The following is a 12,766-nucleotide window of genomic DNA, read 5'->3' as shown; positions in this document are numbered from 1 at the left end:
GCAACCACTATGGAAATCAATATGGAGATACCGCAAAGAGCTTGGACTGGAGGTTCCATTTGACCCAGCCATGCCTCTGCTGGGTATCTTTCCAAAAGAACTAAAAGAATCATATCACAGAGAAGTATGCGCACCCATGTTTATAGCGGCACAGTTTGTCATAGCTAAAACTTGGAAACAGCCCATTTGCCCATCAGTTGGAAACTGGATAAAGAAGGTGTGGTTTTTCTATCAAATGAGATATTACTTAGCCATAAAGAACAAGAAAATAGATTCATTCATAGGAAAATGGATACATCTTGAAGATATACTCCTACGTGAAATAAATAAGTCACACATGTGTAAATACCAAATAGTTTCTTTGGTGTGAATAAACTGCAATAATACATAGGATCCTAATAAGATTACTGACATTGTGAAACGGGACGAAAGGGGCTAAAAGTGTAGGGAAGGTGGGATGGGTAGGGGAAGGGTAATAAGGGAAAAAAAATGTGAGATAATGACAATAAAGAGTTTGTAGATGGGGAGGGGAGGAGGAGGTGAAGGGAGGGCAGGGAGAAGGGGAAAAAATGAGAACCAAGACCTGTCATGTAGAGGTACAAGATCCCAACAATGAATGTAACTGTACTGTATCCCTAAAATGTACCAATAAACTCAATTTAAAAAAAAAGAATGAAAAATTAGAGTCATTCATAGGAAAAAGGATGCATATTGAGGACACACTCTTAAGTGAAATAAATAAGTCACACATGTGTAAATACCGAATAGTTTCTCTGAAGTGAAAAACTATAACTGTACATAAGATCCTAATGGTATAATTGACAATGTGTAATAGGAAGAAAGGGGCTAAAGGTGCAGGGCAAGTGGGAAGAGTAGGGAAAATGAAATAAGGGAAAAGAAAAACATGAGAAAATGGAAACAAAATTTTTGGAAAGAGGGAAGGGAGGAGGGGATGAAGGAAGGGCAGGAGTAAGCAGGAAAAATGAGAACCAAGACCTGTCATGTAAAGGTACAAGATCCCAACGATGAGTGTAACTGTACTGTACACCTCAAATGTACCAATAAACTCAATGAGGAAAAATATAAGGCTGTAATATATTTTTCTTGCCTTTAGTACTTCAATGTCTATGTCCCAAAAATGATATATTTTTTAAATAGGGCAACATTGATTGGTACATTTTAGGCATATTTAATGATAGCATTCATCATAGGGAATTTGCACCTGCATATGGTACATCCTGCCCTTTTTTTCCCACACCCACCTTACCTCAAGTAAAAATGCTATTTTCTTATATAGTAATACCTTTTAATATATTGTATCTGCCAGCACATGGTTTTATTTTGTTCTCAATTGTTAATTGTGATCACTCAATAAAGGTATTGTCAGATCTCAAGTAAAAAATATTTGAAGCATTGCTTTTTCAGCAAGGTCTTTTCCTACTTTCTGCAGGACTCCATGAGGCTCTTCCAGTCTTTGAGAATTTCTCTGGACACATGGCCCTGCTTGCTTCCTTCTGTGTACACAAATTTCTTCACTGTGGAGTAGTGTCACAAGCATGGTGACATAGAAAGGTGGTCGGGGGCCTCTCTCCTTCCTTATTGAAAACAGACTCTCCTGTTATAAATTCCTATAGTTCATGACCCAGAAGAGACTGTAAAGATGCTGGCTGGAGGAAGGAAAGCAAGAGACAGAAATACTCTCTTCGAGGTTTTACTATCCGTATCTTGCTCCCTCCTTTCTCTTTTCCTCCTTCCTTCTTTTTCTCTTCCCTTCCTTCTTCTTCCTTCTCTGTCTTCCTCCGCCCCCAACCCAATCTCCATTGGTAACAGTGAGATCGCAGACCAGCAAAAGGGCGTGTTGAGTTAGAAAACTAGAGGCCATGAGCCACCAGCACTTGCATCAAACTCAGTAAAAGAGGAGTGGACTGAGCTTTAAGATGCTGCCATTACAATAAATGCTTCGCCTACCATCCCACCAGAAATAATGGCATGGGGGATTTTATTTTTCCTTGCGATCATTCCAAAACCATGATCAGGGCACTTTTACTTGCCACCTTATTTGAAATTTGTACTGGATGACCCAGAGTGAAACTATTAGATTTATAACCCATCTGTGTAGGATGTTGTGCCTCTCTGCCTTCTTCAAGGCTGGGAATTTATTTACTAATGCATTATATATAACTAGGTTCAAAGTGGGAAGGCTTAACGATTACTCTCGTATTCTTAGTGCCACATATTATGTAGAGCAGTGATTGCAAAATAAGAAACATAAATCACAACAGACATAAGAAAAAATCCCACTGGAATATGAGAACATTTTGTTAAACATTACATTGACTATTATATCAAAAAAGGAAAAAATTATCACAACAATATTTAAAGTACAAATAATGGCATCTTTACTAGGTCCATGCACGGGTTGCTATACATTGCAGTGAGCACGTGACTTCTCTTGAGGCCACATTCTGCAGTAAACAGGGGTTGGAATCTTCACCCATTTCATCACTTACAGAAGGCTGTTACCAAATGGATCTGTTTATTAGACACATTTCCCCTAATTCTCAGAATGTGGAAAAGTGGTGTAAAATCTTTGTTGGAGAATAAAAGTAATGATAATGATACAAACAACAAAGAAATGGCAGATCTAACTAACATCTTCTGCTTGGGGTCAAGATCTTTGTCAACCAACCACATCATGAGATTTAAAAAAAAAACAATGGCAACTTTCATCTGGTATAACAAAAAAAATCTTGCAATTGAAACAATAAAAAGTCACTTGGAATCTGGATTTTCAGCCAGTGGAATTGGGGCTAAGCTTTGTCCTAAATGTATTAGCTGAAGATAATAAATAAGAAATTGATTTCTTGTGAAAAAATGTTGTAACATTTTAATGAAAAGTCACAATGGTAAAATATTATTTTCAAAGGGACTATAGAGGTTTTCTAAATTCTATCACCTATAAAATTCTCCCTAAAACTTCCCTGATACATGGTCATACAGTTTTTATATAAAATTTTCCTACACTGAGATGTTAGCCTAATCCACTGTAGGAAGGCTCAAAATTATCAGAAAATCTTTTCTTTTGATGTGTTCTTACAACTCTTCTATTTCCCAATCATTATATTTTCCATTTCAAATATTACGAGTTCCTCTTATAGTATACATTTTTTTTATCCATTACTACTGTTTTCTTCAGGTTTTCTCTCTGTTTTCTCTAGCTTGCCTTTCCTCAATTCTAGAAACTCTAAATATCACTTATGATAGATCTAGTCATTGTGACAAGTGAAATAATTGTCTTTCTTGTTTATGTATTTCACAAATATTAAATGGGAAATGACTGTGTGTCAAACACTTTTGAGGCACAGAAGGCACAAAGATAATAAGTTAAATAAGATCTTGCTCTCTAGTTTGCTGTGTGACAAGGCCACAGACAATTAACTAGGAACAAATTAACAAGAAGAATATGACAGTCAGAAAGAGAAGCACGAGTCTAGATCACAGTGGCTTAGTGGCTAACTTTGATTGGATGGCTCAAAGCAGCTCTGCTGAGGATGGTAACATTTATGCTAAGGTCCAGAAGAAAGACCTTCCACTCAGGGGTGCAGCTAGTGCAAAGGCCTTGAGGAGGGAAGCAGTTTAAAACTGAGGACGTGAAACAAATCTGGCAAGACAGGAGTAGAGGGAAGGGGAGCAATACAAAAATAAGACAAAAGGAGCAAACAGGAATGAGGTAATGAAGAAACTATGACACATTGAGAAAAATGTTATTTTGTGCTGACTTTATACTGAAGACCACTTACAGACTGAAATAATACTGAATTTCTCACTACTCCCTCACATCCCATATTTCTGTGCAGCTGGGCTCCTAATCAGTCCACTGTTACACACGCCACTGCCCCTGATAGTCCCAACACTGAGCTCGCCTCCCACCCACCCCTCTCCTACAAAGCATTCAGCCATTGCCAACTGGAGGTTCACAAAAGTCCAAATAAAGAATCTGTTCATTCCTGTCATCCTCGCAGGCCATGATGTGGCACTTCATTATTTGATGGCTGAATGAAATAATATGTCTAGATCTTAATTAAAACTGTGAGCTATTTCTGTAAATGAAACGGTCAGCATGCTTAACTAATGTTTAATTTGATATTTGTAATGCTTAAGCATCTTAAAGATGAAAAAGATAAACAGGAAGAGTAAAATCACAAGATATCAAAACTAGCACAGAATTTTAATTATAGAGTATGAGCAGGACAATCAGCATATTAAAATTACTTTTCCTTGAAATGTCACTTAAGAATTCCAAACCCCTTACATAGTCTCTCCCTCTGCCACCTCACTTTTCAAAATAAAATGTTCAGGTTCTCATGATTTGCAACTCTATATCCAGAAAAACAGAAATGTTTTCAACTTGAAATTCTTACAAAAGGAATTTGCTGGCCTATTTTCTAATTACTATGCAGTTAACCTTTGATCGATGGCTTATATGTTGACACAGAGTTCATAGTTTATGTTAGTTACACTTCTAAATGATTCTCTACCATAAATAAAAGATTAGTGTCAAAACTGAATTTAGAAGCTTGTTTTGAATTGATTCTTAAGGCAAAACTGAGTCAACCAATTAAACATTGATTGAACCACAAGTGAATTCCAGTTAACTGTATACTTTGGATGGGTTTCCCTTTTCCCCAAAATTACTATGTAAATTTGGAAAAACTAGCTTTTAACCTATCAATGATCCCATAAAACTCTGTCCCATAACCTGTTCTTGTACTTGGGGAACATTTGCTCCCAGGAACTTTGAATCTTTGATCATCCATCAGCACATTTTACTCAAGAGTGTAGCAGTTATTTGTGGTGTGGCTGTGGAAAATTAAGCTTCCATTCTTAAATTTTCTAAGTTTAGCTCTAGTAATAAACTAAATTTTTGGCGGGGTACAAAATGTAGACTATTTTCTATGAGTTCCATTTGTCTCCCTAAAAAAATGAAAATGCATGTTAAGCCCAATCCTTAGTATCATATGTCACTGTCTTTGGAGATAAGGTCTTGACAGAGGTAACTGGCTGAAAATGGGGACATTTGGGTGAGCCCTAATCCAACATGATTGTAGCACATATAGCGAGAGGAAATGTGGATACTGAAATGTACAGAGAGAAGACGATGTGTGATCCAAAGACAGAGAGGACAGCTGTCTGCACACTAAGCACAGGCCTGGACTGGGTCCTCTGATGCCGTCAAAGAAAACTAAGCCTGCTGACACCTTCAGTTCAGACTCTCAGCCTGAGGACCTGTAACAAAATACGTTTCTTTTGTTTAAACCACCTAGACAGTTACCCTATTATGTCTGCCTAAACAAACGGAGACACTGATTTCCAGTAGAGTTTGTGAAGGTTAGAGACAGCATGTATAATTTTATGTTTTAGGAGAAGTCACATTCTGCCTACATATCTTTATGAGCACATAAAGTAGGCGGTATAAGGACATCAAAATGACAATTTGAAGCCAAAGCAAGTGAATTTCATAAACTGATTTATTTTTACCAAATTACACGATCCCTAGTGAATGGCATTTGTGAATTACTGATTTGACCATTCACTGGTACCAAAATTAATGAGCAAAAGAGCTCTTAAGTTTCCTCACCATCAGCTATCACTAAATCTTTATTTTATCTCAGATCTTCTTTCGTGTATACCTTCTTTCAGAGTCCTTTAATCACTGTGTCCACAGACTGTACCCTCACTACAAAAGGATTGAATAGGATTGATTCGGTGCTTTCATTTCTTTTCCATTGTCAACAATAATTAATGTTTCTATTAAAGTAATATGGTTTTAATTTGAGCTTGGGTTGCTAAGGACTAAGGACAACACACAAATCAATAGAACCTTAAGGAACTACTATTCCCACAAACCATAATCTGAGATAAACACCACATGACTCAGTAAATCTAAGGAAATGCCTCAAAACTCTGATGCCAACTTGCAATGCCAAGCAAGTGCCAGTGGTTTCAGACTCATGAGCAAGCAAAAGTTAGAGGTCTCTCTGAAACTCAGGAAAATGTATTGTCTTGTCAGCAAAACAACTTTTACTCAAGTTTTGTTACCTGTGGATTGAATTGTATGACTCTTATTCAACAAAGAAACAAACAATAACAAACATTGCTCATCTATAGGATTCACAGAAATAGAAGTACAGGGGGAAAGGTTGCATTCAGATTTTATCTAGGATTTTAGAGAAATTTTATGATAATGTCAACTCCAGGAATTTAAAATGTCAGAGTCAAGTAGTTGCTCCTGTCCGTTGAGATGTCCCATCACCTTATCCAAAAATGTAGTGTTTGACACAGTTTTAAGTCAGTCACTACCTTCATAAGGCATAAGAAGTCATCCTTCCATTTCTGTGTAAAACAAAGGGTAAGGAGAGGAAAAATAAACCCAGATGGAAGATCTGTTTGCTACTGACACCAAATAGGATACCAATCTAATGAGAAGGTGGCAGCTGTGGCTACCAGGCAGTGGCAATGCTCAGAATCATGTGTCTGCTACCTTCCTTGTTCCGATTCAGTGGTCTGATCTGTGTCAAGCTCCTACAAGAGACTGGACTGTAGTTATTGGTACTTAGTCTAGAGAAGGGCTCTGGAGACAGCTCTGGGCAGGCTCAAAAGTTCTTCAATTAATATGCTAGCATGTGGAAAAGGGCCCAAATAGGATTTAAAACTTGAATGAGAAATCCAAGGTCGAAACCAGCTCAACCAACCGAGCCATCAAGGTGTTGTTGTGGTCTCTATGCGTGGGAGCTCACACTGACCTGGATTCTCCATGAATACGCAAAGCAAGAAAGAGGCCATCTATCAACCAGACACCGGGTAGATCTAACACTGTGGCTCAGAGGGTAAAGCCTACACAACAGTTATCCCATGGTTACCCACAAGTTCTATATCCATGGGTTCAGGCAAATATAGTTGAAAACAACTGAGAGAAAAAGTGTGCCGGCTCAGTAAGCACACTTTATTTTTCTTGCCATTATTTCCTTTTCTCCTAGTCATTGTTTTTATTATTGCTGTAACGATGTTTACAGTACTCAGTCCATGACATTTACATTGTATTTACACTTAAGTAAGTAAAAGTAATCTGTAGATGATATAAAAATAAAATCTACAGGAGCATGTGGGCAGGTTACACGCAAACACTCCATCATTTTATATAAGGGACTTGAACATTTGTAGATTTTGTTATCCACTAGGACCCTGCAGTTTATTCCCTGTGCTGTACTTGTACAAAACCTTTTTTTGTTCTTTCCTGAAAAAGGCCTCATCCTTTTTTAAAATCACCTGCTAAGTCATTCACTATTAGTACCAAGCTCTGGTCACACTTCAGAGGAAAATGAGAAAGGAGAGATCACAATGGAAGAGAAACAGGGAAGTTTTTGCAGAGCTGTCTATTTCAAAAGAAAGGTTATTATTTTCTCCCAAAAGGATTATCCATGAATCTTCCATAAAGACCAAACCTGATTATTCCAAATGAGAGCAGCTCTTAACATATAGTTGTAGAACGTATTAAAGCTAGCACAGCAATAAAACATGAGTTTGAAGGAAAAATATAACTTGGGAAGATTCTTTGAAGTACCACAACATGTAGAATATATTTAAGTCCTATGTTTCATTCTGTTTATGAGAAAATATGAGGTAAAATGAATTATTTGTTTATTTGGCAAAATATATCAACTAAGGAAGATAGGAAATGTGTACAAATGAAAATACAGATTTACACAGAGAAATAAAGAGCTGTACAAGTGAAGCTACAAGGGTTAATATATCTTTTAAAAATATTTTTTAAAGCAGAGTCTTAAAAAGTTACTTTCAAAATAAAAAACTGAAAGAATTTGTCAGCATAATTCATTATTAAGAAAATGCAAAGGCAAGTTACAGACTAGAAGCAAATGGCATTAACTAGAGTGGTTGTGGGCAGGTCCCAGACAGGGCCATGTCCCAACCCCAGCACTTTGGACCCACAGGCCCAGCCAAAGGCCCACAGAGCTGCACAGGCACACAAGCAACAGCCAAAGGCCTGCCCAGATACCACTGGTAGGTGCATGCAGACCTCACACAGAAGCCTGTTCAGACACCAGTGACTAGGGTGCACAGCCCCCAGCCAAGGGCCCTCCCAGACAACAGGGCAGTGTAGAGATCCAGAAGTCCACCATTCTAAACCCAGGAACTGGTGCAGGAGTGAGCAGCAGAGAAAAGGCCTCTCAGTGACTTGCTGAAAATTAAAGACCACTGGGTAAACAAAAAGTTACCTCAACAAAGAGCAGCAGGCTGCATCTGTTGAAATGAGAAGACACATAAACAAGTCTCAAAACTGTACTCCCAGATCACCTAAGGCAATCCCAAAGGGCAATGAGATGGAATATGTGATACTCAACCATCTGAACTCCCTAAACTGGCAATGAAAGGGGATCTGGAGAAAATGAAATCAGAAATAATTTCTCAGATAACAACAGAGATTGTGCCCATATTGCAAGATATGATTAATAAATCCAAAGCAAACACAGATTAAAAAAAACAGAGAAGCTGAGGAACACAGTGGAATCCCAATATAGGAAGTAAATGGAATCTATAAAACAGATGCAAACAGATTCCTAGCAGATTAAAAACTCCACTGAAAGTTTATGCCGCAGAATGAGCCAATCTGAGGACAAAATTTCAGACACAGAATACAGGATTGCAATTAGTGACCAGGAATAGAAAGATTTCTTAAAAATAGTAAGGGTCCAGGAGAAATCAATCTAGCAGCTGCTAGGCATGGCAAAAGAGAATAATGTAAGACTGATCAGTCAATAAAGAAACCAGAAAGAGTGCAAGTGACATAAAAAAAATCTGTTCACAGAAGTAATGGCAGATAATTTTCCAAGCAGGGCAGAAGTTGACATACAGATAAGTGAGGCACACAGGACTCCAACTAGCCATGATCAGACTAGAAGTAAATAACAGTAACATTTTTAAAGGGAATATATGATAATATATAAAGAAGTCTTGCAACTCAATAACAATGAAATAAACAATTTCATAAATGGGGAAAAAATTGAATAAGCAAAAATAGACATACAAATGACCAAAGAGTACATGGAAAGTATTCAAGATCACTAGTTATCAGGGAAATGTACATTGAAATCATAATGAAATACCACTTCAAACCCACTGCAATACTTATTATATGACCCATCAACCCTATTGGCAAGTATTTAATCAAGAGATAAGAAAATATATGCCCACAGAAACAATTACACATCACTGTCCACAGCAGCTTTATTCACAAGAGTAAAGAATTACAAAAAAACTAAATGCACATCAGCAGATAAGTGGATAAGCCAAATGTAGTACTCAGTAAAATGCCAGAAAAAAGGGGACAAACTACTGAAATGTGCAGTAGAGTGAATTAATCACACTGACAATGTGTTGAACAGAAGAAGCCAAGTGCAAAAGAATGCAGAATGCATGGTTCCATTTATGATTCTAGCACAGGCAAAGTTAATCTATACTAGGAATCAGCAGCACCTGGCTGTATTTAGGGGTGCAGGTGACTGCAAAAAAGAACAAGCAGAGTTTCAGGCCTGATAGAACAGTTACATGTTTTGAAAAAGTGGTTACACAAGTGCATTTATTTGTCAACAATCATTGATTTATAGACTCCACATTTTTTCACTTGTGAATTTCACGTTAAGGATGCTGATTTTAAAGAATATAAAAATGTGCAATGAATAAAACATTTATCATAACAAACTTTATCTATACTCCAACAGTAACTGCCTATCATTTTAGCCCTCCCCATGTTTTAGTGTCTCAACGGCTGAGATCAACCAGTTAAAAAATCAAGTATTTATAAGCTTCTTCCCACTTAAATATTTTCTACAAGGAAAATAAACAAAAATTAAGCATGGTCCATAAAGTTTTTATACTTAGTGTTATCTGTGAACCTATATATATGCCTGTACCATATGTATATATACACGTTATATATATAGATATATATGCACACATACATACCTATAGACAGCCTATTTTATATAAAGAGTATAAGAATCTTTTCTCATTACGTATATTGATACATTTTAGGTATACAATATGATGACCTTCATCACTGGGAATTTGTACCTTTACATGATATATCTTGGTTCTTATTTTTTCTCCATTCCCCTGCCCTCCCTTTAACCTCTTCACCTCTCCCTATTTACAAAGACTTTGTTTTCATTTTTTCATTTTCTCATATTTATTCCATTCCCTTCTTTCCTTTCCCCTGACCCTTCTATTTCGCCTTCCCCTTTGCACCCTTTCTTCCTATTTCACATTATCTATTATATGTTTTGATTCTTGTTAATACTTTTTGTTTTCACTTTCATCTCTCAAATGACTGGTGATGTTGAACATTTTTTCATACATTTATTTGCTACTTTTACTTCTTTGATAATCGTCTGTTCATTTCAGATGCCCATTTTTTAATTGAGTCTATAAATTTGGGGGAATCTAATTTTTTTAAGTTCTTTATATATTCTAGATAGTAGTCCTTTGTCTGAAGAACAGCTGGTAAAAAATTTTTTCCCACATTGTAGGTCATCTCTTAAGAGCATAAGAATCTTGAAAGCCATCTATATGTCCACCAGCAGATGTATGGATAAAGAAAATGTGATATTTACACACAATGGAGTATTACTGCGCCATAAAGATGGATACACTTGATTCACTTGTAGGAAAATAGTTGCACCTTGATACCATACTATTAAGTAAAATAAATCTGACACAGCTTAAATTTTGCAGGTTTACTCTTATATGAGAAACTCAAAATACAAATAAATTAAAGAGTGAAATTTAAAAAGAGTAAACAGGAAGATAGATCATTTGCAGAAGGGAAGAGGACCAAGAGATAGAGGGAGAGGGAAGGAGAAGGGGATGAGAAAAGAATTAAGATGTGTTATGTACATGGGCCAACTTCCCATAATGAATGTAATCATTATGTACTGCAAACGTGTACTAACAAAAATGAAAATAAAGAAACTCTTTTTATTTGGGGTATTAACTTCATGGTGTTTAGGTGTAAAATCACCCCAAATTTTATGTCTTTATTTCAAGAGGTTGGCTATGGTATTAATTTATCTTCTCCGCTCTTGGGAGCTAAGAATTGCTTACATTATTATGTATCATAAACCAGGCCAGTTTTCATTTCTGTGTTATCCCCATGAATTCAAATTAGGTGATAGATTCTACAAAAGTTTTCATAACGGCCTTGCTTCTTAGAACAAGTGAGTAGCACAAGAAATATTTAGTACAGCTCCCCTTTGTACTCAAGCATTAAGTCTGTGGTCATCCTTTACTAAATATGTGGTATTTATAGGGCAACAGAGGAAATAAGTCTTACACAGTGGTTAAAGGAGGATTTCAACTTGCCTATTCATTAGGCTCATTTGTCCCTGCCTCGAAGACCTAGTCCTGTCACCACTACACATACAATGACTGTCAAGATCAGGCAAGTCTGCAAAACACAGGCATAATTGTGAGAAAACCATAGAGCTTACCTCAGAGCTTTGGGAGATCGTTTCTCAAAGATTTTTGATGCATTCAGGGTGCTTGGATGTGGACTGTCTCTCCACTGTCTCACTAGGAATTAGAGAAGAAGAGGTGGGTGATAAATTATAACCCAACAGTCAATTTCTGGGGCCACAGGTGGCATTATCTTGATTTAGAAATAAGTATGCCCTAGTCCATTATTGTCAAGCAGTCACCTCTACATACAACAGATGTTCAACCTTGCCCCTGCACATCAGAGTAAAGCATGGTGTATCACACCCCAAATAGCAATAGTATGCACTTCTGAAGCAAGTACCTCAGCGTTAGGATGGGTGTACGGACTAGCATATGTAAACAATAGCCAAATACTATAGCTGTGCAGAGCAGCTATGAAGGTGAACTAGAAGCTGGGTGATGAGCCCAGGAGACTACTCACTTAAAATATTATCTTTTAAAACCTACATTCTTAAAATCTTAAAGAAAAGATTCAACCCTGTCTAGGAATAGGTGCAGCTGTCATCTCCAATCTAAGACTGATGATATCTCATTTTCCGGCCTTCCTGTCATTTGAAGATCATTTATCTTTCTGCAGACCCATAATCTACCAACATCCAGGTTCCCTCAAGAGTCTAGAAAGCACATGGTGAGCAAATAAATCATCAGGGGGTTGAAAGATAAATTTAGTCCACCAGTCTGGTGACAGCATAGATTAGTCTCTTCAAAATCCACTTTCCTCAGTTTCCTATGTTCATTTACACCAAATAAAGAAAAGAAAGTCTCTAGAGACTTTGCCAAGAAAATATGTGCACCCTTCGGACCGAGTTCAATGAGGTGGAGGTACAGAGAGAGATTTAAATATTCTGAAGCTCATACAGAGAAACTTGCTCACCATAGATGGTCTCCCTCCTAGACAGGCTCTTTTAAAGGAACCAGCTTGTTCAGCCATAGGAAAACTTCAAAAAGATCATCCCAGAAAATGTAAAGAATATACAAAAGATTATCTTTGGAAACATCTGAGGTTTCTTTTTATTATAAAAGTTCTGAAAATTACTTAGCAAATATGTAATATTTTTTAAATATCCAAATTTGTGAATTTTTCCTCCTACTATACTGCAGTGCTGGTTGGCCAAGCTAGAACTTTCTAACTCAACAATTTCCAAGCCTAACTGACTGCCAGTTTTTCTTAAAAAAAAAAAAAAAAAAAAAAAAA

General features: G+C 36.9%; 1 long non-coding RNA gene across 2 annotated transcripts in view; it reads right to left on the bottom strand.

The window, feature by feature from the left end:
• LOC104851410 overlaps nucleotides 1–12,766 on the bottom strand; it is a 148,829-nt gene that overhangs the window by 16,121 nt on the left and 119,942 nt on the right. For both annotated transcript variants that reach the window (XR_002024851.2, XR_004518771.1), the window contains exon 5: nucleotides 11,565–11,646. This is a non-coding gene — a long non-coding RNA (uncharacterized LOC104851410). The remainder of the gene's footprint in view (nucleotides 1–11,564; nucleotides 11,647–12,766) is intronic.

This window comes from Fukomys damarensis, unplaced genomic scaffold (genome assembly GCF_012274545.1).
Source record: "Fukomys damarensis isolate Sample0158 unplaced genomic scaffold, DMR_v1.0_HiC HiC_scaffold_24, whole genome shotgun sequence".
NCBI classification, from domain to species: Eukaryota; Metazoa; Chordata; class Mammalia; order Rodentia; family Bathyergidae; genus Fukomys; species Fukomys damarensis.
This window is presented reverse-complemented; position numbering and strand designations above follow the sequence as displayed.